Here is a 26,982-nt window from a genome sequence, read left to right as displayed (position 1 = left end):
TGATGTGGAATAGGGCAGGGACAACACCCAGAGGATGTAAAACACAGAGTTCATCAAGGAAACCTACAAGGAAAGTATTGAAGTCTGTGAGCACCTTGGCTTGGCTCTTATTCCCTGCCTGTGATCGGAGCAGCTCAAATTAGGGGGAAATGGGAGTTAAAAATACACCCACTGGACCTTCCATAAGAGGTCAACACCATGCAGAAGAAACAGAAGGGTCTTAGAACCTGAGGGCAGTGGTCCTCCTGAAAACCACCGACCTCCTGCAGGGTTAGCCAGACAACCACGGGGGCTACAAGCTTAATGCTATGTGTTTCCAGCACACAAGAATGCTTGAGTCCCATTCACCATTTTCTAGAAACTTCTGAAAGCCAGCAGTCAGCTTGTCAACTGCCAAGTCCGGATCACTCGTTTCCTCCTCTGGGGGAAGAGAAAGGCTTTGACCAGATGTCCCTGGTGATGCCGTGGGGTCTGGCTTTGTTGTTGAAAACAATGGGAAGAAGTCTGCATCTCGAAGGAAACCAGAACAAAGCAGAGAAAACTAGGAAGACAGTGCTTTTTTTTCTAAAGAAAGCTGTTTTCCAATAACACTGAGTGCCTGTGACCAGGCCCTTCGTCCCCACTCTGGCTTCCCTCCTCTCTGCTGCTGGAGCTGCCTGCATGGCCCTCTGTCCACATCCCAGGGGCTGGTAAACACTCCTGTTTCCCCTCTACACCAGGGCTGTTTCTACAAAGATCAATGCACGTGTGTGCTCAGTCATGTCTGACTCTTTGCGACTCCATAGGATGTAGCCAACCAGGCATCTCTGTCCATGGGATTTCCCAGGCAAGAATAGTGGAATACGTTGCCATCTCCTCCTCCTGTGGCTCCTGCATTGGCAGGTGAATTCTTTACCACTGAGCTACCTGGGAAACCCCACATCGTAAATATTTCAGACTCAGGTCATAGTGTCTGGGCCACATACTCTTGCAGCACTAAAGCACCTACAGGCCATATGTAGACGGGTGTGGCCTTATCTGCAAAGTCAGGAGGGTCAGATTTGGCCCTGGGGCCACAGTTTGCTGACTGGGCTTCAGGCTGTGAGTTCCTTAAGGGGAGGGGCACCAATTATTTCCCTCTGTCCCTTCAATGCTCAGCACCTTGTCTGGCACACAAAGCACCCCCCCACCCACCGCCATCCCCATACCAAATGCTCAGAGCCATGGAGCATGAATGAATAAAAAACAAACTTCCCAAGGGGTGTTTAAGTGTGTACTTTGACAAAATGAAAGACACCAGCGTGTGTTGAGCGCTCAGAATATGTCAGGCGCCATGCTAAATGCCCTCCCATTCGTTTCTTGTTTCTGTCCAAACCACAAGCGGAATCAACAACAAGCATGGCCCCCAATTCCTTGTAAGCAGTGGCTCCCCAGGTAAGCAAAACAGACCCTGGGAACCTCAGTCGCTTGTAACTCAAATACTGTGTCTTAATTGAAAATAAAATGTCAGCCGTCTGCCCAGCTGCTGTCAGAATCTGCAGGACCAACTGATGCGAATGGGCTCCCCATCGGGCATGGGAATGAACGTGGGTAGGAGGAAACAGGCAGATGGCGCAGGGCCATGACATCCCAGCCCCCTCACACCTGGGACACTTGGCCTGCCCCCAAAATAAAATGTGAAGACAGTATGCTGAGACCATGTTGCATCAGGGAACCAGGTCAACAATCTGGGTGGATTATTTTTTTGTTTTAATGAATCAACCGTTTGCCTGGGTGCCCAGAATTCTTGGCAGCTCTGGAGAGGAGCCCCCGGGCAGCGTCATGCAGGGCTTCTAGGGGAAAGCGGCATCTCCCACCTGCTGGCACCTTCCTCCCCAGCCTTCCAGACTCCTCCGCCTTCCACTTGGAAGTGCTGGCCTTGTCGGCACAGTTCTGAGTGGCCTCCTCTTCCCCACTGTGTCGTAATCTGAAAACCAAAGGCAGAGAACTGAGGGACTTTCAAGTAGGGGGACTGGGTACCAACTTATTAGCCTGTGTTATCAAAGCCCATAAGCGCAATGGGTCCATGCCACGAGCAGACACGGGTAGGGAATAGAATCAAGGACTTGACCATAAGGGGAAAGTTGTGTTTGACCTGCACCATCAGGAATCACATTTATGCTTTGCTCGGGGCACAACTGACTCCAGAAATCAATTTCTGGAAAAGAGTGCATTTTTCTCTGACTCTTTAGTTCTTACCTCTTCTGAAGTTTCCCAGGTATAACCTTAAGCCTGAAAGAGATACACAGAGAGAGCTCTATTTATAAAAGTATTCCTTTCTCATTGGAGTTATTTAAACAGCAAACTCTAATAAATTTTTACGCATTTACTCATTTGTTATATTGACTGGACAAAGCACCATTGTTGCTTAGTTGTTAAGTTGTGTCTGACTCTTTGCGACCCCATGGACTGCAGCACGCTAGGCTTCCCTCCTGGAGTTTGCTCAGATTCATGTTTATTGAGTCAGTAGTTTAAAAAAGTAATTCAAAGGGCACAAAGGGTACACAGTGAAAGCAACTCTCCTTCACACCTCTGTCTCCCTCCCCAAGGCAAGCACCATGACAGATCTCTCGTGCATTCTTCAAAAGACGCGTACTTCACATATTCAATATAGGCCTGTGTGTGCAGATATCTTCTCCTTGGACAAATGGGGGCACATTCTATACACAGTGTTCTGCCCCTTGCTTTTGCCACTTGGTCATCTAGCTTCAGTCTCACTCCAGATCAGCACACATGGAGCTGCCTCCTCCTCCTCCTCCTCCTCCTCCTCTCAGAGCATCCTAGATTCTGAGACACACCGTCATTTGCTTAGTCAGTCCCCTAGGGATGGGCATTGATTCTCTGCTGGAATTTTTGTAAAGAATGAGATCAACACCTGAATGCTCAGGGAACAGGGCAGCTGAGCCAGGGGCAGCTCGTCTGGTGCACCTGACGCAGGGCATGTTCCCTGGGGAGGGCACGCCTCGCAGGAGGAATTTTAAAGAGAGGCACTCACACGTCTGGTGGGAGATGCACGTCGGTTTCCTTCCTGTTGCCGGGGGAGACAGATCACAGGGTGCTTAGGTTGGAAGTACAGCGGGGGCTGGAGCTCGTATTATGTTGCCATGGCAACCCGGTCCCCAAACATCATCAGCCACCTCTGAAAACCCTCACCCCTTCACACCATCCCAGTTGACCCAGGGAGGCCTGGGAGCCTCAAAAGAGAACTTTTCTCCCCAAGTGTTCTCTCTCCACAGCAGGCATCCTTTCCGAATTACACATAATTTTGGGGATGGAGGGCAGGGTGCAGTGGAGGAAAGAGCACCCTGCTCACAGGCAGGGCCTCCCAACCTCACCCAGGGACCAACTGGCTCCCAGCACCCTTCCTTTTCTCTAAAGCTTTCACATCCCACCTTGGATACAAACAAAGCCGAGTAAAAACCAAAATCAAACCGCACGATGTTGACAAAAAAGAGTATTTGACAACCCCTGGGGATAAAAAGAATCAAGCCGTGGTATTTTGTGTACTTTTTCACAAAACATGTTAGGAGCGTGGCAAAGTTTGATCCAAAAAACAGATGCAGGTCTTGAGGCTTGAGAAGGCCACAGCCTCCCGCCTAACTTTTGAGTAAGAAGCAAATTGCTCTGGTGACGCACCGCCTTCTAAAATAAGAATTCTGCAAAATATCCTATCCTATTAGTGACTCAAATTTTAGAAAGTCTTTAAAAGCCAAGTTTCACAGCCAATGTCTTAATTTAGTTAGAGGCCAAAACAGTAAAAACGAAAATAAAACAGACCCTCAGGCCCACAGACCATCCGACAGGCAGACAGCACTGACCCAGAGAGTCGCAGCAAAAGCCAAGTGCACATTCCCGCCCAGAAGCCCCTGGCCTGGTCCGTAGACCCTCCAGAGACACACAGGGTCTAACTTTCCCCACCAATGTCTACAGAACACCTACAGATGGTTGATTCAGTGCACAGGCCTGACTCTGAGCCTGCCATTAGCAAAATCTCCAAAGGCTGCCCCGGGACAGTGGTACCTGTCAGACGAGCCCTTCCATGTAATGGGGCTATTACGCAGGCCAGTGGTCTTCCTGAGGTCTTCATTACGGTAACGACACTGGAGGATGCCTGCCAGCAGGAGCGCAGTGGGCAATAGGAGCTCAGCAAACAGCATGGCCGCATGGAACCGCTGCAGGCCCAGGTCTCGGAGCTTGGAACGGATCAAGGTCGAGAGGCTGCTGTTCCCTGGGTCCTGCCTTCCTTGAGGGGCCGGCCTGCCCTTTCTCTCTTTTAAAAGACATATTTATTTACTTGGGAGGCTTCCCTAGTGACTCAGACAGTAAAGAATCTGCCTGCAATGCAATAGACCTAGGTTTGATCCCTAGGTCGGGAAGATCCCCTGGAGAAGGAATGGCTACCCACTCCTGTATTCTTGCCTGGAGAATTCCATGGACAGAGGAGCCTCGTGAGCTATATAGTCCATGGGATTGCAAAGAGTTGGACATAACTGAGAGACTAACTCTTTCTACTTCTTTCTATTGATTTACTTGTCTGCACTGGGTCTTAACTGTGGCACGCAGGATCTTATTTGTGCCATGTGGGATCTGGTTCCCTGACCAGGGATCGAACTCAGACTTCGTACATGGGGAGTGTGGAGGCTTAGCCACTGGACCACCAGCAAAGTCCCTCCACTGCACTTTGTCTTGATCAATTCAGTTCAGTCGCTCAGTCGTGTCCAACTCTTTGTGACCCCATGAACCACAGCACGCCAGGCTTCCCTGTCCATCAGCAACTCCTGGAGCTTGCTCAAACTCATGTCCATTGAGTCGATAATGCCATCCAACCATCTCATCCTCTGTCATCCCCTTCTCCTCCTGCCTTCAATCTTTCTGAACATCGGGGGTTTTTCCAATGAGTCAGTTCTTCACATAAGGATGGCCAAAGTATTGGAGCTTCAGCTTCAGCATCAGTCCTTCAGTGAATATTCAGGACTGATTTCCTAAAGGATTGACTGGTTTGATCTCCTTGCAGTCCAAGGGACTCTCAAGAGTCTTCTCCAACATTACAGTTCAAAAGCATCACTTCTGCACTCAGCTTTCGTAATGGTCCAACTCTCACATCCATACATGACTACTGGAGAAACTGTAACTTTGACTAGACGGACCTTTCTTGGCAAAGTAATGTCTGCTTTTTAATATGCTGTCTAGGTTGGTCATAGCTTTTCTTCCAAAGAGCAATTATCTTTTAATTTCATGGCTGCTGTCACCATCTGCAGTGATTTTGGAGCTCCCTCCAAAATAAAGTCTCTCACCGTTTCCATTGTTTCTCCATATATTTGCCATGAAGTGATGGGACTGGATGCCATGATCTTAGTTTTCTGAATGTTGAGTTTTAAGCCAACATGTTCACTCTCCTCTTTCACTTTCATCAAGAGGCTCTTTAGTTTTTCTTCGCTTTCTGCTATAAGGGTGGTATCATCTGTGTATCTGAGGTTATTAATATTTCTCCTGGCAATCTTGATTCCAGCTTGTGCTTCATCCAGCCCAGCATTTCACATGATGTACTCTGTGTATAAGTTAAATAAGCAGGGTCTGGATAAGCAAGTGATATTTGATTGTGAGGGGTCCTGGAGAGCCTTGCTGTTGTTCGGTCCACTAAGTAGTGTCCAACTCTTTGCAACCCCATGGACTGCAGCACGCCAGGCTCCCCTGTCCTTCACTGTCTCCCAGGAGAGTTAATGATGGCTAAAGTCCTGAGGCAGTTGGCCTATCCACAGAATCGTTGTCTGATCTAGGAAGGAGACTTCCCAGGGCCCTGGGACAAAACTGGTCCTGAAATGCCTCCCAGACGTTGGTTGCGTTTATGACCGAGAGGAGGCGCTGTGGACAAAGAACTCGCTAACCCCACACGAAATAATTGTAATAGTGCGACTCTGGGTATGGGGAGAAGCAGTAGGACAAAACTTCTGGATTACGATAGATATGTGAGACAGGTGATCCAGAGAATTTTAGATTGTCAGCAGGGGCCGTGAATCTTAAAATGAAAACATCGCGTGGCCTATCCACAGAATCTTTGTCCGATCTAGGAAGGAGACTTCCCAGCGCCCTGGGACAAAATTGGTCAGGAAATGCTTCCCAGACGTTGGTTGCATTTATGACCGAGAGGAGGCGCTGTGGACAAAGAACTCACTTGCCACACCAGGAAACAGGATGCTGGGGTCATCAAGTTTCAGTCACGGCAGCCACCTTCCCCACACCCACTCTAAGATGCACCCTGAGGGGATTCAGTAGGGAGAAAACAGGGCGCTAGCCCTAGAATCCGGCTCTGGGCCACAGTTCTGTGAAAGGTGGGCTCACATGACCTGGAGAAGCCCAGCGCCCTTGCGGGAACCTCTGGCATGTGTGCTCTCCGCATAAAGAGACTCACAGCTAAAACTCAGGCTGCGAGCTGAGGACGGGGTTTGCCTGAGTCTGGTGAGAGCCCAAGGTGGGAACACGCTGGGGTTTCAAGTCCATGGGTCCTGAGACCCCGATAGAACAGGAGGGACCTGGCAGCAAAATCTCCAGGGGCTCCTCTTCCTGGGCTCTGATCTTGAAACTTGGAGCTGCCAGAGGCGTCTCCCCAGACCTGGAGGGGCTCGGGAGCTTTACAGAGATGCCCAGGGAGCACAGAACCAACTAGAAAAGCCCCCTCCCCATTCATCAGCCCAGGGCCTAAGGCATTCTTACCCCTCTTCAGACAGTCCTAGGGTTTCACTGAAAAATTCAGAAACAGCTTGAAACTGGAAAGGGTAGACAGCGGAAAGGACCATCATGGGTTAAGAGACCATGACCATCCAGAAGCACTTGGAGCTCCTTCTCCAGGAATTATGGTGTATCTGTAATTCAGACACAGTCCTGATGAAGGCGAGGCAGGTTTAGAGAGGTGAGCGGGGCAGGGGCGGCCATGACCAGAAGGGCTGCAGGGGAGTGTACGAGACCCGCTCCCTGTGCAAAACTGTTCTTTCCAGCAGAAATCTTTGCTGCTTGGAGCCCAAGCTCATTCCTTATATATACACATACACATACACATACACATATGGGCTTTCCTGGTGACTCAGATGGTGAAGAATCCGCCTGCAATGCAGGAGACCCAGGTTTGGTCCCTGGGTCAGGAAGATCCCCTGGAGAAGGGAATATTTACCCACCCCAGTATTCTTGCCTGGAGAATTCCAAGAACGGAGGAGCCTGGCAGGCTACAGTCCATAGGGTTGCAAAGATTTGGATATGATTGCACAACTAACATTTTCACTTTCATATATATATATATATACACACACACATATATGCACACACTCACATATATACACACACACATATATATGTACATTTATTTGGCTGCATCGGGTCTTAGTTGTGAGGTATGGGATCTTCAGTTGTGGCATGCAGGATTTAGTTCCCTGACCAGGGATTGAACCCAGCCCCCCTGCATTGTGAGTGTGGAGTCTTAACCACTGGACCATCAGGGAAGTCCCCAAGCTTATTCTTATATGAGGGTCTAGATAAGTTTTAACAAGACATGCAAAGTGAAGTCAGGGGTCCAGGCCTTCAGTTAAGTTTCCTGCAGAAAAGCAAATCTCAGCATTGGGAAGGGTAACCCCCTGCCCAACCTGCCGCCCCCGGACAGCCAGAAAGCTGAGGCATTGGGAGTTCTGTCTGTATATTGAGCAGTCCAGGTGGTATTGGAAATTGATCTCTTCCTCTGTCTGTGGCTCCCGTGTTCCATGCACTCTCTCTCCACCCATGTGTTGGAACGCTCACGTATCTGGAGGCAGGGTTGGTGCATCTGGTCGTGGAGCAGGCTGTGTGGACTTGTTGATAAATGTGAATGGGCACCCGGGTCAGAGGCTTGGCAGAGCAGCTGTGGGTGTGAAGCCTGTGAGCTGCGTGGTCCCCTCTCCATGAGGAGAGTGCCAGCCCCGAGGCAACCACACATGGCAGGGCCAGAAGTCAGAAAGCAGAAGGAGGAAGCAGCCTGGGGCAGAGAAGCAGGGCAGGGACTGGGGGCTTGGGGTCCCACCGGGGTTTACCTGGTGCCAGGTCACCCAGAACAGGAAGAGGAGGACGTAGATGACCCTGTATACCACCACCTTGCTGGCAAAGCTGACAGCAAAGCACAGGGCGGCACCAAGGCAGAGCCGGTACTCGACTAGGAGACTTGAGGATGCTGCCGGGCCCTGTGCAGGGGGAGAGGCAGGGGAGCACTCAGATTTCTGGGACACTGGCCACAGTGCTTCCCCGTTCCCTTCTGACAGGAGACAGGTTGGGGAGGTGGTGTCTCCAGGGCTGGGACACTGGACTCTGAACCATGAGGGCTCAGAAAGCCTCCCCCAAAGGCCCCTCCCATCCAGGGCCTCACTTTGCTCAGGAAGGGGCTGTGGCTCATATCCCATCTGGGGCCAGAAAGTTCTAGATCTGAATTCTTGAAGAGCAAAGCTGTGTTGCCGGGCACCTCCTGGACCACAGGCTGCCCCTGCACCCCGCTCTGAGTTTCCAGGTGTGACCCAGGTCACCTGGGACCACTCGCTGTGTGTCCTTGGAGAGCCAGCAAGGAACCAGCTAAAGGCAGACCAGAAACAAGGGCCTGGAGGCTCCTTTAACCCTAAGATTCTGGGATTCCTGGGGGAAACGGTTAACTTCAAACATGCACATAAATGGCCTGAGAAAGGGCAGGAGCCAGTCCATCCAGCGTCCTCACCGCTCACATCCCCGGGGTCCCCTCACCAGGCCTCCTCCTCCACCAGCCTCCGGCTCTTGGAGACCCACTGCCACAGCAGCAGCCAGAACACGGATGCATAGAGACTCTGCAGTGGAAACACACACTTCCTTTACGGCTCACGCTGGATCTCCCGGAAAACAAGCCATGGGTCTCCCTCCTGCCACAGGGGCTGGGGCTGGAAACAGGCTTCTGTCTCTCAGAGCCCTGTCGTCTAGGGTGCAAGAGCCACAGCAGCTCCGTGGAAGGGGGAGTCGGGGGCCAGCTGGAACGTGTCCCCCCAACTGCATGGTGCACCCTGGGCTCACATCACCTGCCCCTCGGAGACAATGGGGGTCAGAGTGGAGGTGCTCATGATGTTCCCCCTGCATCTTGTGGAGTGAAGACAAAGGCACACAGGGTCTCCAGGAGCCGGGCACTGAGCCAAGGTGGACCCCCCAGCCCTGCCTCCTCCTCTGCCCCCATGCCCCACTGTCCCCAGCCCTCAGCTGTGGTCTTTTCTGTAATGTTAAATCCCCTGGCTCTAATCCCATCCCCAGAGCGCATCTTGGCACCCAGGTGGAGACATGGCTGCAGGTAGGGTTTCAGGTCCAGGTTGGTGAGGAGCCAGCCCGGGACCCCGGGGAACAGCTCCTCTCGGGACACATGGAGGCCCACCATGAAACTGAGGATGATCAGGAGGCTGGCGTAGCCGACCAGGAAGGGTATACTTCTCAGGGCCAGGCAGCAGGGGTCCCGGGCCATCCAGATGACACAGGCCCAGAGCAGCAGCAAGCAGCCTGGCCAGCCTGTGAAGCAGATGCTCCACACCTGCAGAGAGGCAGCTCCTCTCAGAGCACGTCTCAAGGCCCAGGGGCTCCGAGCCTTCTTAAAACTTCATTTCCAGTGCTTCCTTAGTGGTCTAGTGGTTAAGAATCTGCCTTGCAATGCCAGGGCCACAGGTTCGATCCCTGGTCTGAGAAGACCCCACATGCCGAGGAGCAGCTAAGCCCACACACCACAACTACTGAGCCAGTGCTCTAGAGCCGGGGAGCTGCAACCTCCGAGCCCACGCGTGGCAACCACTGAAGCCTGGTCACCTAGAGCCGGTGCTCCACAACAGGAGAGTAGACCCTGTGTGCTGCAACTAGAGAAAGCCTGCATGCAACAAAAAAGACCCAGCACAGCCAAAATTAAATAAATAGATAAATGTTAAAAAAAAAATACAACTTCATTTCCAAATCTAGCCCCATCCCCTACACCCAGCGGGAGCCCCCATTATTTGGACAGATAAGCAGGGCTTCTCCTGTGCAGCAGCCATTAGTATGGTCCCTCTCTCAAATCCACTTTGGATGTAAAACTTCGGATAAATGCATTTGATCAACAGCCAAAGTTCCCTTTTGAGCAGGGTAGTGGGGGACTCAGGGTTTCCAGCCCTACTCCCCATCTCAGAGCCGCTGTGGGGAGTTACATCCCAGCAAGACAGGATGGCTGGTACAGCCCAGCCCTCCCCAGAGACCCTCTATAACCAGGAGACTTGTCCCTTACAAGAGGTGCTTCCTTCCCTTGTAATGGTGATACAAGCTTGGCCATCCCAGTGATAAGGACAAGCAGAAGCATTTTACCACACACACAAAAAAGCCTCTCTGAGAAGGACACATGGGCCTCCAGGCCAACCCTTCCTGCCCTCAGGCCCCGGTCAGGACACCCCCAGCTCGCATGGGATCTTTCATCAAGTATGCCAAGTGCTTTCCAGCTCTCTGAGCTTCATTGCAAGTGCCAGGACCCACAAATATACGATGGAGAAAAGACAGTCCCTTCAGTAAGTGGTGTTGGGAAAGCTGGACAGCCTCATGTAAATCAATGAAATTAGAACACTCCCTCACACCATATACAAAAACTCAAAACGGTTTAAAGATCTAAATGTAAAACATGACACCATAAAACTCCCAGAAGAAACACAGGCAAAACACTTTCAGACATAAATCGTAGCAACATTTTCTTAGATCAGTCTCCCAAGGCAAAAGAAATAAGAGCAAAAACAAACAAATGGGACCTAATCAAACTTAAAAGCTTTTGCACAGCAAAGGAGACCATCAACAAAACAAAAACAACCTACAGAATGGGAGAAAATATTTGCAAATGACGCAGCCAACAAGGGCTAAATTTCCAAAATACACAGCTCATGCAGCTCAATATCAAAAAAAAACAACTCAATCAAAAAATGGGCAGAAGACCTAAGTAGACATTTCTCCAAAGAGCACACAGATGGCCAACAGGCACATGAAATGATGCTCAGCATCACTAATTATTAGAGAATGCAAATCAAAACTACAATGAGGTATCATTTCACAGTGGTCAAAATGCCCAGCACCAAAATGTCTACAAATAAGAAATGCTAGAGAGGATGTGGAGAAAAGGTAACCCTCCTACATTGGCAGAAATGTAAATTAGTGCAGTCACTATGGAGAACAATATGGAGGCTCCTTAAATAACTAAATATAGAACTACCGTTTGATCCTGTAATCCCACTCATGGACATATATCTGGAAAAGATGAAAACTCTAATTCAAAAACACGCATGCACCCCAGTGTTCACAGCAGCACTGTTTTCAACAGCCAAGACATGGAAGCAGCCCAAATGTCCATCAACAGATGGATGGATAAAGAAGGTGTGGTGTGTGTGTATATATATGTATGTGCTTAGTCACTTCAGTTGTGTCTGACACTTCACGACCCCGTGGACTGTAGCCCCCCAGACTTCTCTGTCCATGGGATTCTCCAGGCAAGAATACTGGAGTGGGTTGCCATGCCCTCCTCCAGGGATCTTGCCGACCTGGGGATCAAAACCAAGTCTCCTGTGGCTCCTGCACTACAGGTGGATTCTTTGCCATTGAGCCACCAAGGAAGGTCTCTCTCTCTCTCTCTCTCTCTCTCTCTCTCTATATATATATATATATATATATATACACACACATATATATAATATATACATATATACATGTATGTATAATGGAATATTTCTCAGCCATAGCAAAGAATGAAATAATGCCATCTGCAGCAACAGGGACGGACCTAGAGATTATCATACTAAGTGAAGTAAGTCAGACAAAGCAAAACAAGTATAATATAATATCACTTATATGTGGAATCTAAAAAGAACGATACAGGTGAATCTATATACAAGACAGAAATAGACTCACAGACATAGAAAACAAACATGGTTACCAAAGAGGAAAGGGAAGCAGGGGAAGGATAAATTAGGGATTAATAAATTCAATTCAATAAATTGGGATTAATAGATTCAAACTACTATATATAAAACAGATAAGCAACAAGGATATACTATATAACACAAGGAACAATAATCAATATCTTATAATAATCTGTAATGGAAAATAATCTGAAATATATATGTGTATCACTGAATCCCTTTGCCATACATCTGAAACTAACACAACATTATAAATTATCTGTTGGTGTGTGCATGCATGCTCAGCCTACCTCCCCAGGACTCACCATCATGGTGATCAGTGCAGGGACATGGCTATGCCTTGTGGCGAGGTAGCCCAAGACCGAGGTGCAGCTCAGCCCTGACTCTGTGTGGGGTGGCGGTGGCAGCGTGTCCTGCAAGCAAAGGGCACCGACAGGCTTCAGGTGGCGGGGCGGGGCTGTAGCAAGATGGGCACACCCAAGCCTGTAACCTGCGGGAGCCTGTCAGAGGGTCTGTCCTCAGAGCAGGGAGGGATCAGAGCACCTCACAGCTCCTGTGCCCACACAAGAGCAGCCTGGCCAGCATCAGCCCCACCACCCACCCACACCTTCCCTCAAAACAGAGAGCACACCCTTTGAGTCCTGCCTGAACCTATCCATGAGCCCAACAGCACCTTTGCCAACACCCTGAAGCCAACGTGGCAGGCGTGAGCGCTACTCCTAGAGCCCCTGAGGAGCTGGCCGTCGGTTGGTTCTCAGTGGATGTTTCCAGAATAAGGGAACAAGAGGAATGTCTCCACTGCAGCAGCCCAGTGCAGGGTTAGGGCTTCTCTCTACGTGGTCCATGGTATGCTATCACTCAGGAAGCTATTATTAGGCGCCTTCTTTATGCCCAGCCTGTGCTGGGCACCGCAGGGTTCGCTAAGCAGCATCAGCCCCCATCCTCCAAGGAGTTGAAACCTAGTTGGACAGAAGGTCCTGGGAACTCGTTGGAGGACCAGGGAAGGTGGCTCTTGGTAGCAAATCTGTCTGTGCTGCTGGGAACCTCTTTCCCAAAAGGAGGTGAGGACAGGAGATGGGAACCTAACTGCACTCATGACTCAGGTCATCACAGCCTTGTGAAGGACATTCTAGAGTTCTCAACCAAGGGTGGCTTTATCTGTCCCCCGCAGGGGACACTTGGCAGGGTCTAGAGACATGCTGGCATGAGGGGAGAGGGGATGATGCTGGCGTCTAGTGGGTGGAGGCCAGGGAGGCTGCTCAACATCCCACATGGACAGAACGGCCTCCTACAAAGAAGAATCCCACCCAAAATGTTGCTGGTGCTGAGGTGGAGAATAACCAGCTCTCGCCTGGATTAAGTTAGGATTAGGTTAAGAGCAGGCCTTTTAAGTCAGCCGGACATGGTTTCCTGCGGGCCGGGGACTTAAGCGCTATGATCCCCTATTTCCTTCTCGATAAAGTGAGCTAGACAGTAAAACCAGTTTATGAGGCCCCTTCCGTCCAGCAAAGACGGAAAGAGGGGCTGAGCATCCAGGGCCCCGGGCTTGGCTCACACATCAAAAAAGTTGCCGTTCTCGTCATGATGATGGACTTAAAAACTGCCAGATTTGTTTCTGTTCAAGTCTGGCAGTTTTTAGGTCCATCCTGCCCAGTTTTTTCTGCCCAAAGAACGTTCCCTTAGCAAGTGTGAGGCATGACGTAGTGTCTCCTGCATCCCGTCTGAACTCAATGGTTTGTAAGCCAGGTGGGTGAACAGCCCATCTCCAGGGTGAAGGCTCCCATCTGACTGCCCCCGCTGAGGAGGCCTCCTGTTTCTATGTTGTCTGGGAGATGATAGGCTTTGCTACGATGTATCTAGGACCTGGGGTGCTAGGGGGTTGGCAGGCCCTCCTTTGGGCTGTGGGTCTCTTACCTGAGCTTGTCTGACTCTTTTCTGGCACAAAGGACACTGGTGGGTCCAGGCCAGGCATTGTCCTGGGGCTCCACGCAGAAGGGGGAGGTCCTGCCAGCTCCCTCCTGGGAGGGGCGTCACCTGGCAAAGGAGGGAGGGCTGCTTAGGGGAGTTCCTGGATGGAAAGCTGGAGGTCATAGGCACCCCAGCACTCTCTGAAGGCCCCAGGTGAGCCCAGAGGAGACAGCATGAAGGCCAGTTTTCAGTTAACTTCCTGGCGACGATTTGTATAAAAGCCAGGTGAGACTCCGAGGCACGTGGGTTACCTGAGGCACTCGAGTCCAAGTTGGGGTTTCTGAAAGCCTGTTTCAGACCCAGAACCTCCTCCCCACTTTCCCTCAGACTCCTGAGCTTGATCTGACCTGAAGGATGGCAGCGACCTCTTCACTGCTTTCGATGCTCCTGACCTGGTCTCTGGTCTCACCTGCTCTTCCCTGAGCCTCTGGGGAAAGAGTCCCAGAGTGTCTGCTTTACATCACTCCTCCCCAGCAAGCCCACCCTTGGCACCGACAGCCCCCAGCCCACCATGCACTCCCCACCCTGTGTCTGTATGGCACTGTTTAAACTCTGGGCCGCAGCCAGGCCTCATGCATCCATCCTTTTCAGAACCCGTGACGCATCGCAGGCACAGTGAGCAAAACCACCCCGTTCCCACACCCACACGTTGTCCAGTGTGAGGGTAGCGACAGCAGAGACCCTCACATGTAAAATGACAGCTGTGTCAGGGTCACAGCAGAGGCACACCATGGTCAGAGCAGCCTGGGTGGCTTCGGAGGAAGGAAGGAACAAGGGAATCACTGAGGTGAGGGGAAGGCAGCCAAAATGAGCCCGAACATGAGCTCATGAATGAGCCAAAATGAACCCTGTGTAGAGGAGGATGGTCTTGAGGAAGGATCCTGGAGGGCTGGAGCCCAGAAAGCTGGAAGACCTGAGAGGTCACTCAGGATCCCAAAGGCCTGGCCAAGTGCCTTAGTGTTTATTGCAAGAGTGGTGGGAAGACACTGAGGGCTAGAGAGGCGGGCAGGACAAAAGGTTAGATTCACTGGAAAGAATATCTCCAGCTGCCATGCAGTGAATAGACTATAGGGGACAGGTGCGCATGGCAGACCCAGGGGGGCACTGCCTGGGTCTGAGGAGAGCAGGGGACAATGCACTGGTGTGGTAAGCTGATCTGAAGTGGGAAATGAATGAGTTTGGAGTAACTTGGGACAATGCAGAAGCATCTTTTTGGTGCATTCAATATGGGTTGAGAGTAGGGAAGAGACTTGCTTGCAGAATTTGGATGGACAGAAGTACTGTTCTTCAAAGCAGGATGTTCCCGATGGAGACCAGATCAGGCAAGGTGCCCTGAGCCTTGTTTGGGGCAGGCAAGGTTTGAAGGCTTTGAGGACATTCTTCTCCCTTTTAGCCCAAGCTCTTCTCAATCAGAGAGCTAGTCACACTTTTGCTGTTTAGTTGCTCAGTTGTGTCCAACTCTTTGCAACCCAATGGATTGCATACGCCAGGTTTCCATGTCCCTCACCATCACTATGGCACACTCAGTGGACATGAGCGTCTTTCACTCCTGTCCATTGAGTCAGTGATGCCATCAAATCATCTCATCCTCTTTCACCCCCTTCTCCTCTTGCTTTCAATCCTTCCCAGCATCAGGGTCTTTTCCAATGAGTAGACTCTTTGCATCGGGTCACCAAAATACTGGAGCTTCAGCTTCAGCATCAGTCCTTCCAATGAATATTCAGGGTTGAATTCCTTTAGGATTAACTCGTTTGGTCTCCTTACTGTCCAAGGGATTCTCAAGAGTCTTCTCCAACACGACAGTTTGAAAGCATCAGTTCTTTGGCACTCAGCCTTCTTTATGGTCTAACTCTCCCATCCGTACATGATTACTGGAAAAACCATAGCTTTGACTACATAGACCTTTGTCAGCAAAGTGATATCTCTGCTTTTTAATATGCTGTCTGGGTTTACCATAGCTTTTCTTCCAAAGAGCAAGTATCTTTTAATTTTATAATTGATATTTATTTCCCACCAAAATATGTAGGCTTCACCTGGGATAGTCCCCTAACCAGCAATGAGCTCACCACCACTTCCCTCTATAGAGACCCAACCCACACTTCCAGCTGAGCTCTTCTGTCTCCTACCCCAGACCCTGGTTGAGGCTATGTTGAAGTCCCAGGGAGGCCCAGCTACTGTCTTCCAAGATCACAGCCAACAAGTATCGCCTCCCTCTCCAGAGAGGGTTCCAAGCTTGCTTCTCCTCGCCCTGCATTCCAGCTAGTCACACACATGCCTCGGTGCCCTTCCTGGGTGGTGGGTTCTGGAGAACGGAAACCCAGCCTTGTGGTCTCCATAGCCTCCACACCCCCATGCCTGGGGTCCCCTCACAGCCTTGGCAGTAGACAGCCACAGAGCCATCTCAAGGAGTGCGTTCCAAATAGGCTGCGGAAGGTGCTTCCTAGGGCACCATTCCATCCTGTGCGCAGAGCCGAGGTCGAGCAAATGCCTCCGTGTAGAAAACGCTGTTTAGAATGCATTACGTGCAGGGGTTTAAAGAGATGCCCGCTGCTCGGTGAATTTCAAAAAGGAGCAAGTGGGTGATGAATGGCCTTGGCTTCCTACCAGGCTAAGGAGCGAGGGGCTCTGTCTGTCTGTGGTAAATAAAGTGTGGACATATATCACCTATGGAGCCCTGCTGGAGGGAGAGCCTGTTGGACAGGGAAGCGAGGTTCCCAGTTCATTTGAGCATCACACAATGAGGCTCTCATTTTGGATGAATCATGAAAGGAGTCACAGTGGTGATGGTGGGGTCCCCTCACCCACCATGGGAGGAGGCAGGGTCTCAGCTTCATGCTCCTATGTAGAGAGGAACTTCTGGGAGGCTGCCTCAAAGCATGGACAAACGGTGATTGCTTTTTGGGTTTTTTTTTGCCTTTCAACTAGAGTCTATGTTTAAACTTTCCCATCCAGGACAGTGCTGTGAGATGGGTCTAAGGGCTTCCCTGGTGGCTTAGATGATAAAGAATCTGCCTGCACTATGGGAAGACCAGGGTTCAATCCCTGAGTCAGGAAGATCCTCTGGAGGAGGGAATGGCAACCCACTCCAGTATGCTTGCCTGGAGAATCCCATCAACAGAGGAGCCTGGTGGGTACAGTCCATGGGGGTCACAAAGAATCAGACATGACTGACCGACTAACACTTTCACACTTTAAGCCAGTTTTAACCTAGCCTCGCTTAGTGCGGGGGTGGGGAATAAGAGTTCATCTATAGGATATTAATACCATCCTTCAGTTTCCCCACCTGCTGGAGCTCTGAGAGACTAAACCAGCGCGAGCTGTGAGCATCTGCTATCCACCACGCTCTGCATCTGGAACATTGGGTTAGGCACGGTGGGGTGAGGAGGAAGGGTGTCAGGGGGTCTGTACACACGTGTTACTATGAAGCTGCACAACCCCAAGTCCAAAGTGACAGGCTCGACCTGAGAAGATGAACTCAGGAAGGAGCTTTGTCCGCAAGTGACGAGGCAGAATCGGGAGATTTGCTCTTGCTTCAGGGACTACAGCTGGCTGTTCACAGGTTTCTTTCTTTCTGAATTACAAATCTGTCCCCGAGGTTCCTCTGGGCCCCAGGGAACTCGGAGTTGTCACGGGGCTGCACACAGACACAGAACTGAGATAAAGGATGAGCCCATCCTGCCAAGGTGAGCGTAAGTCTAATCACCCTGAAGCAAGTGATGCGGGCAATTATTCATACAGACTACTTCTGCAAAGACAGACAGCTTCTCATCGGGGATGAGGAGGCTGGGTTGATGACCTTGGGCAAGTTATTTGCTTCTGGGATCCCTCACCCCGCACCCTATCTGCAGACGAGACGCATATGCCAACCAGTGCCCGGTGAACCCTCACCACGCCTGCTACTGCAGTATTCCTACCCACGTCTGTTACTCAAAATGATGAATGATGCATGAGTGTCATGCTTCATCCCATGCAGATGGGCTAGCCCCTTGCTTAGCTCCCCTGGGCGAGCAACACTCACCACTCGGTGTTTGCAGGCCAAGGCAGGATTTCTGGCTGTGCTGCGCATTGGCACCATCTTGGTTTGCTGAGCTTGGGATTTTCCTGGTGGTTTAACGCAACTTTGTCACCTTTTTACATTAAGACAGAAGCTCTGGTGTTGTACTGCCCGGTTCAAATTCCAGTTTTACCGCCTAATACCAGCATAGGGAGTGACGCCCCCTCTGTCTCAGTTTCCCTGTCTATACCATGAGGATGAGGACAATGTAAAGCACTTGATATGGCACCAGAGGGATGGCCCTGGTGATCCAGCAGTTGAAAATCTTCCAATGGAGGGGATGAGGGTTCAATCCCTGGTCAGGAAACTAGATCTCATGTGCCACAGGACACCTAAGCCCACTAGAAAAGCCAGCACATTGCAAGGAAGAGGCTGTGCAGCCAAAAAATAAGTAAATAAAGTTAACATTTAAAAAGAAAGAAATGGCACTGGACATAGAGGAAATCCTAATAACTTCCCTTCTTATTGTAGCTGTTACTGTTATCTTTCCATGCAATGAGGCTGCCTCAGTTGGTGCCCCAGAATGGGGCAGGGAAGGGTCTTATCTGCTCCTCCTCGCTGCCTGAGGTCCACAGAACAGAGCGCAGCAGCTCCTGTTGTTCACCTCTGCTTGGCGACCTTGTAGGGACTGCCTCCCTCTCTCCCGGCTTCTGGGAGAAAACGCAGCTTTCAAATCCCCAGCCATTGGCTAAATCCCATATATGAGACTGCTGGGTACCTAAGATGCCCTCCCCCGACAGGAAGAAGAGGCCTCAATGGGCAGGGATGGGGGTGGGGGTGGGAGGGTTGTTCAAAACTGAGACTTTCCCCAGACTTTCCCTCTTCCTGAGGTCTCCAAGACCATTGGGTAGGAGCTGAAGTGTTAGTTGCTCAATCATGTCTGACTCTGAAACCCCATGGACTGTACCCCATCAGGCTCCTCTGTCCATGGGATTCTTCAGGCAAGAATACTGGAGTGGGTTGCCATTCCCTTCTCCAGGGAATTCCCTGGAGAATTCTTCCCGACCCAGGAATTGAACCCACATCTCCCGCATTGCAGGCAGATTCTTTACCATCTGAGCCACCAAAGAAGCCCTTCCCATGATCCCCCCACTCTACTCAATGCTTGGGGCAGGGGCTGCTCTCCACCATGGCGGGGGGTGGGCATGAGCCAGGTGCTGTTTGAAACACACGAACACTACTCTCTCCACAGGTGAGTGGTAAGCAGCGAGAGCTGACACTCCTTTTGCCGTATCAAGTTTTTTCCCAATCTGATGCATGTTTTGCTCTTCTAGCATATTGCAATTTGGATGCTAAATTTTTGTCAGAAGTACTCGATCTGTATTTAGATTTCATAAAATGTAAAGTGGAAAACACAGATCCACGCACCCAAGTTGTTCCAAACAAATTTCAAGTTTCCCAATAACCGAGTCGAGTGTTAGTTTTTAAATTTTCATTTTAATTAAGCAAAATGAAACATCTGCTTACCCGGTCGCAGGAGCCACGATTGAAGTGCTCAGAAGCCACACGTGGCTGGTGGCAGCTGGTGGGCTTGACGGTGCTGATGGAGAGAGTTCTCTCCATCATCATAGAAAGCTCTGTTTACTGGACAGCCCTGCTCTACATCAATGCCCTGAGGGCCCCAGGGAAAATGCAGACCCTGACGGGCAGGTGGGGGGTGGGTGCTGAGAGTCCCCATCACTGACAAGCTCCTGGCCAGGTTCACAGGCCAGGCTCGGAGTAATGATGCTTGGGGGACACCCATGCATCCTGCTCCAGCCCTGCCTCCTAGGAAAGCCATCCACCCCTCCCCCATTTCCCCAGGGCTCCTGCCCTCTTCTAGTCAGGGCCAGCAAGGTCTCCAAGAATTTCTGTGAACAAGTCATAAGATAGGAAAGCTTGGGACCTCCCTGGTGGTCCTGTGGTTAAGAATCTGTCAGACGGCGTGAGTTTGATCCCTGGTCAGGGAACTAAGATCCTGTGTACCGCAGAGCAACTAACTTTAGCGCTACAACTAGAGCGGTCATCCACAATGAAAGATCCCACATTCTGCCAAAAAGATCAAAAATCTCGAGCGTAGCAATTAAGACCTGGTGCAGCCAAATAGATAAATATTTTTTCAAAAAGAAAGACAGGGCTTGTACAGGTGATTCACAGTGGCCTGTGCCTCCATCAATGAGCAGCTGTAACTTTTTGCAGTCCTTTTGTGCGTTAAACTGAAAGATGCCTCTTTGTAATTTACACCCTCCCACCTTCCGTCTGCTCCCTGGAGCTGAGTGGAGCCAAGTTGTCTCAGCTGCACAATAGCCCTTTAAACCTTCGAAGGCAACTATCACATCTCCTTACAGCTTGTCTGTTTAGGACCATGGGAGGAGAAACCAGTGAGCAGCTATCAGTCATTCACACCCTAGTGAGAATGTGCTCATCTGCTTGCTTTCCTCTGTGTCTGGCAGGTGAATAAATGATCCCAGTTCTCTGGGGACAACTTACCCCAGGCTGCAGGGCCTGCTGTTGCAGCAGGAGGATCAGTGTGTAGTAGGACAGCAACAGAATCAGGGGGTTTACAATTTCTGGCCAGCTGAGACCGGGATGGAGGTGGAGCTTCCAGAACCCTGTGAGGTTGGTCCTGATGAGGGCGGTCATCCCCAGCAGCCTGCATGCACAGAGCCACCAGGTGCTGCCATGGACCTCCCTGGTTGGGCACCCCTTCTGGGAAGCACCTACACCTTAGCCTTCTCTGCCTTCTGGAGTCCTTTCCCTGGGGGTGGGGGGATGATCAGACTCAGGGTGGAGGGTGAAATAGGGCACTCCATGGGGCCCTGGCTGCCTTGCAGCAAACCTGCTTAGATGGCCTTTCCTCCCCACTGTGCCCAAAGGGCCACACCAGGAGTGCCCATTGTGTGTTCCCTCAGCCCCCTCCCCAACTGTGGGACTCGTCACGTTGTCCAGCTGCTCATCTGCCTCCCCCGTCAGATGGTGAGAGCCATCTGCCTTGCTTGTTGGCCCTAGGGCTTCACTGACCCCCCAGTTGTCAGTCTCCATCCTCCTGGAGGGCACTAGAAGCCCGTCTGTAGGTGAAAAACCTCCGCAAGGCCACATCTCTCTTGTTTGTCTCTGTATCACCTGGGCCAGCACCTGGGATGCTATAGGACTTGATGAGGCTTGTGGAATGAATGATTGACAGCAGACAGCCAAAATGGAGGTAGGTGGGGCTGCTCTCCTTCTGAACAGAGGCGACTGTGGGCACAGACCACAGATTCCCACCCAGGCGTGGCGTCCTCCCAAGCTGACCACGGTCTTAGCATCAGCCTTCAGGACAAGGAAGCTGATGGACACCTCCTGTTCTCACTCTCTCTCATGTGGTCAAGAAGATACCAGTGGAAGAAGGCTTTGCTCGCCTGAAGCCGGTCCTTTTTAGGGAAAGGAAAATGCAGCCATGGCCATTTAAAGGGCAGTACCCACTCCTCAAGGGAGGCTGGACCCTCTGCCATCCATGGTAGGGACAGTCTGGTCAGTACCTGGCGTAAATGTCGTCGGGAGGCACGCAGTTCTGGAAGAAGGGTAGCTGGTAGAGGTACAGGCCCCCCAGGTGCCCGGCAGTGAAGATGGCCATGAAGACGCACAGGGTGCTAAAGGCCACGGTGCTCAAAGCCCGGCCGCACGCCCACCAGGAGCCCAGGCCCGGGAAGGCCCCAAAGTACACGGCAGAGGTCATGGAAGGGGAGATCATCCGTGGGGAGACAACCCCCACCCACATGATGGGCAGCCTTGCCTAGCCTGGAGCCCCAACTATGTCAGTCTAGGCCATGACTGAGGCCTAGACTGGCCACCACAACCACAGGCCCCAGAGAGAAGGGGGGATGCTGTAGACCCCCAAGTTTGGGTTTCCTTGGGGTGGCTCAAGCTCTTGTATCTGATCAGCAGTGGGAGTTGATAGGCCACACCCCCATGGACATTCCACGGAGCCCAGGGCTGTGGCTCTCCGTCTCTCTTCTGCCCTGGAGACCCACAGTCCAGTCCTCAGCTGGGCCTCTGTGTCCCCTTTCTCTCAACAGCTGTGGCCCCGTCCCCTGAATGCCCCCAGCCCCCCAGCCACCCCAGGGTCTGTCCCCCTCCCACGGGGACCTCTTGCTACCTGCTGCACCCGGTAGAAGGGTCACCAGGACCTTCCACGTGGTGGGGAAGAAGGGCTCCAAGACACCCTTCAAGCTTGATGTGAAGGCAGCAACTTTTAGGACCCACTCCTCCCTTGTCCCCTTGGCCTCCATAGCCTTCTCGCCACGAAGGTCAGAGCACCAGTTGGTGACATCGCCCTCAATATTGCTCTCACAATGCTGGAAAAGTCAAAGGAGAAGCCAGAAAGAACCATGGGGTCCTTCCCTGCCTGACAGATGAGCGGCTCTCTGACCTGGAAGGGTTTGGATCAAGCATCTGCGGTGCAAGCGGCCCAGAGATGGGGAATGACTTGCTGATGGTCACACAGCAGGTTCACACTGGGATGCAAGCCATGCCCCTGGGAGCCAGTCTCAGCACAACCTGCACTCTGCTCTTTGCCTTCCTCTTCGCCCTCTCATGGTGATAACCTGACTGTGAGGACAAAGCCTTGCTGAGAGGACTTCTAGCAAATTCCTAAACCTGAGGGTGGCCTTGGGGGATTTCAAGAGGTGTCGTGACCTCACCCAAGTCCATCTTCCACCTGGGCCTCTGTTACTACCCCAAAGGGAAAGGGAAGTCGCTGTCGTGTCCGACTCTTAGCGACCCCATGGACTGCAGCCTACCAGCCTCTGCCATCCACAGGATTTTCCAGGCAAGAGTACTGGAGTGGGGTGCCATTGCCTTCTCCGTTACTACCCCAAAGTGAGGAATAAAAGCCAAAAAGTCTCCCGGTCCTTCCAGAAACACGTGCTCAGTCATTCAGTCATGTCCAACTCTGTGACCCCAGCCCACCAGGCTCCTCCGTCCATGGGATTTTCCAGGCAAGAATACTGGAGTGGGTTGCCATTTTTCTTCTCCAGGGGATCTTCCCAACCCAGGCATCAAACCCCCGTCTCTTATGTCTCCTGCATTGGCAGGCAAGTTCTTTACCACTAGCGCCACTTCCAGGGATATCTGCCCTTAAATCCCCTGTGTGTGTGCACTCATATTTCAGCTGAAAGAATGAATCCCTAACAGTGGAACTTCAGTGGTATGGGGAGAGTCAGGGAACTTCACCAGCTCAGGAGGTATCCTTCCCAGCCCCCACCCTAAGGACCATGCCCCATAAAGTGGGCATTTCAGGCGGCAAGGGAGCCCCCCCAGGCTGGTTCTCTGCTGCCAGTTCCAGCCCCACTTCCAGTGGATGCTGCTCCTCCTCTGCTACTTACTGGGCAGCTGGTCCAGGCCTGCTTTGCCCAGGTACTGGGACACAGAGCTCAGTGGACAAGCTGCCGCCGGGGGAGCCACATCCTTCCGGGAGGGTCAGGGTGCCTATCTGCCTCAGAAGTGCTGACGAGGCCTGCAGGGTGGACCATTTTTAACTTTGAGGAACTCTGCATTTCTCCTTTTTTTGTGGGAAGTGCTGATAAGGCCTGCAGGGCTGACCCTTTTTGAGGAACTCAGCATTGTCTGTTGTGAAGGCCACTCAGCATCTTGTGGGGCGCGTGGCCCCAGCCACCTCCTGGCACCCCTTCTCCTACTTACCTCCATGCTGTGTCTCTCTCCCGCCATCTCGTCCTCCTCGTGGTCCATGGTATCGAAAGGGGAAGGTGCTGTGGTCCCAGGAGGCCTCACCAGCTCATGGCCCAGCTTGGAGGTGACCAGGCCCACACGTGCCATCCCAATGTCTGGGGCCAGGAGGCGCACAACGTCCTTCGCATCCACCCAGCTGAACCTAAGTTGGGGATGAGGGGCTGAGAGAGGGTCTAGCCTGGTTCCCTGCCCCCTCCCACCCACAACCCCCACCCATCAGTTTTGCCCCTCTTCCAAGAAGGCTGACTGTGTCCCACCTATCCTAGGAGGCTTCCCTTTGCCTCTTGCCAACCCCCAGCCCTTTCTGGATCTCCCTGTCACTTGGTTATCTTCCTCAGGTATGGGGCTTGCTTCCCCCCAGGACTCAGGTCCTCTGGGGAAGAAACCAGCCATATTCTGCTGTCTGTCTCTGAATACTTGCTTGGGTCTGGGCATCTAGACACTTCTCAATCAACAGGGGTCAGTGGTCTGAGTTTCCCCCCTGCAGCCCACCCTCATGCCCGAGTCCCCCTCACCTAACGATCTCCAGATGCTGGACGGCCTCTTCCCAAACAGCACCTGCGGAAGACACAGTGGCTCAGGCTCCAGCCTCCAAGGTGCTCTGGACACTGGGCAGCCCAGGCAGGGCTGGCCTCTCCCCTGGCCACCTCAGGACACTTAGGGACCTCGGCCCTCCCAAGAGGATGGGGATGGTCTTGTCCACATATCCTCCTGGTGCTACGGGCAGGTAGGGGAGCATCATGCCCTCATCTCTGCCCACGACTGGCTGGTTCTTGCTGACAGTCAAACACAGACTCAGGCATCACCCAGGGCCAGAAGGGGACCCAGGAGGGCTAGTTGGGAGGGGTCTGAAGTGGAGGCAGGCAGGGGCATCTCCAGACTGAATCCTGCAGAGAAGGGTGGGGAATCACCTGGGAAGTGGTGGGGTCCCAGAAGCCAAGTGTCACCCCCGTGGATGCTGTCCCAGACAGGAAGTCAGAAATGGCCCCAGGAGCATGCTCTTTAGAAATGTAGGAAGAAAGGGCTAAAAGCACAGATTAGGGCCAAAGGGTGGGATAAAGGACCATCTCTTTCATGAGGAGCAAATGGAACTCTTCAGCTTTTCAATTACGCATGTGCATTACTTTGATAAAAAGAAAGAGCTAGAGCTGTGCTAGACTTCACGTGATGGGAGTAAGAGGTTCTGAGATGCCGAGATATGCAAGCAGGTCACATCAACTGCATCTGAGGGTCATTACTTACAGGCTGGTGAGACCATCAGTTGAGCATTCTAGGCCGTTAAAAAGAACGAGGTAAATCGGATCTACTGAGCTGGAAAGTTGTCTCCAGTGCCTCACTTCCCAGAGCCTGGTGGACTTAGTGACCTCATGCCTAGGCACAAGCATGGGAAAACACAGAGGGTCTGACCCACACAGCCCGGGAGGACCAGGTGGTCCCCAAGCGGCCAGATCATGGACGCTTGCCCTTCATGTCTTATCCATTTCATCCAGGGTTTAAATTTTTTACAGTAAGTGTGGATTTCTGTGGAATCAGAACAGAGCTTATGCCATAAAGATTTATAAAAATCAATTCAGGGGAAACAAATGTAACGTCTTATTTTGACTAGACCACCATGTGACTCAGGAAGCACTGGGGGTGGGTGGGTGGGAGGAAACAGGAGAGACGGAGGCACCAGCTTGGTGGTAAGGGAGGGGCTGTGAGAACCAGATGCATAGGGGGCCAGTCCCCTGTCTCTTCCCATCCTGGTGGTGATCCACACGTCCCACCAAATCACGCTGGAATTTCAGATGAACAATGGATAAGTTCCAGTACGTGTCTGTCCCAGGAAATATGTGGGACATCCTCATATAAAAGTGTCTTTCTTGTTTATCTGAAATTCTGATGTAACTGGGTGTCCTGTGTTTACATGTTCTAACTCCAGTGACCCTGTGACTTGGGAACCTGGGCTCTGGGAGGACGTGATGAGAACTGTGCGCCTTCCTCTGAACAAATGCCCAGCCCCCACTTTGCAAACAATTCCAGGGAGTTGACAGAACCCTGTGCAAACCCATCCATTGGTTTGGACCAGGACTCAGGAAACTTATTCTATAAAAGCACCCGATAGTAAAAATCTTCAACAAAAGCAGCGACGCACAATACGTGTACCCCGCCGGGTGTGGCCACGAACCGATAAAACTTTATGGGAATTTCAAATTTCAGTTCCTGTAAATAATTTCCTTGGGTCAAGAAAAATATTCTACTTTTGATGTGGTTTTTCTTTTTTTTCTTCTTCCCAACCATTTAAAAATGTAAAAATCCTGCTTGGGACTTGACCCTGGGGCCATGGTTTGCCCACCCTGGGTCTAGAGCCCCCAGCTGACTCCCTCCTTGGCTCCCATGCCCTCTGTGTCCTGCTGCAGCCCTGGTGCCCCATGAATGGAGAGGGCACGCGTGATGCCCCTATGAAGCGCAAGATCTTTCAGAAGTGGCAGGGAGGGCTTTTAGGGAGACAGTTGTCATGGACGGAATAAGAGCTGGTACCAGTGTGATCTTTCTAATGATTAAATCACTCGTGGGTCCACAGCCTCGGAGTCCTTGCATCCAAGCTGCTGGGGGGCAAATGGGAAAGTGGTCTTTACCTTCGGGTCCAAGGGAGATAAAGGCAACCTGTAGGGCGCCCTGCAGCAGTAGGAAGAGGACACTGGTGGCCCACACGGCTCGCAGGAAGAGCTTGGTGCTCCCTGGAAGAGAAGAGGAGTAGGAGAATACAGGACAAGGGTGCCAGGCAGCCTGGGAAGGCCCATGCAGCTCCCTTTCTGATGCCAGGCTCTGCCCTCAGCTCTCACTGGATCCCTGGTGATGCATCCCCAAGCAGGTGGTGGCTTAACTGGGGTGTTGAGGAAAAATGAAGTGGGCCGCCCCTCCTATTTCCTATCACCCCGTCTCCTGAGCTGTAGGACTCACAGGCACTCAGCATCCAGCCCAGCTCCACTGGACCCAAGTGTGGGGCCATATTGGATTTGTGGCCGTGCACATCACCACCTAGAGACACGTGACTTCCCTGTGCAGGTGTTGAGGGGGAGGGCACAGACTTGCTGGTGAGCACAGCAAAGCCTCTCCCAAGGTCAGTCCCGCTCCTCAGGGACATGAGCCCAGTGGCAACAGTGAGCTTTTCCAGAGGCTGGCCATCCTCGGTTCGAAGGGTGGTCTTCGCAGGCAGCGGGACCTGGCTTGGCCTGAGTCCTGAGCACCTGGGAGGTGCCCAGAGAACACTGGTCGAGCGAGTACATTATTTAATCAGGCCTGAGATTCAGTCCTTCTTGTTCA

General features: G+C 51.8%; 1 long non-coding RNA gene across 1 annotated transcript; it reads right to left on the bottom strand.

The window, feature by feature from the left end:
• Positions 1 to 1,748: 1,748 nt before the first annotated feature.
• LOC139186396 (uncharacterized) lies at positions 1,749 to 25,266 on the bottom strand. Its single transcript, XR_011569939.1, has 4 exons — positions 24,192 to 25,266; positions 23,629 to 23,818; positions 2,218 to 2,250; positions 1,749 to 1,945 (listed from the first exon to the last, which is right to left on the bottom strand). It is a non-coding gene; the product is annotated as an uncharacterized lncRNA (long non-coding RNA).
• Between the last annotated feature and the right edge of the window lie 1,716 nt (positions 25,267 to 26,982).

This window comes from Bos indicus, chromosome 13 (assembly GCF_029378745.1).
Source record: "Bos indicus isolate NIAB-ARS_2022 breed Sahiwal x Tharparkar chromosome 13, NIAB-ARS_B.indTharparkar_mat_pri_1.0, whole genome shotgun sequence".
Classification (NCBI taxonomy): domain Eukaryota; kingdom Metazoa; phylum Chordata; class Mammalia; order Artiodactyla; family Bovidae; genus Bos; species Bos indicus.
This window is presented reverse-complemented; position numbering and strand designations above follow the sequence as displayed.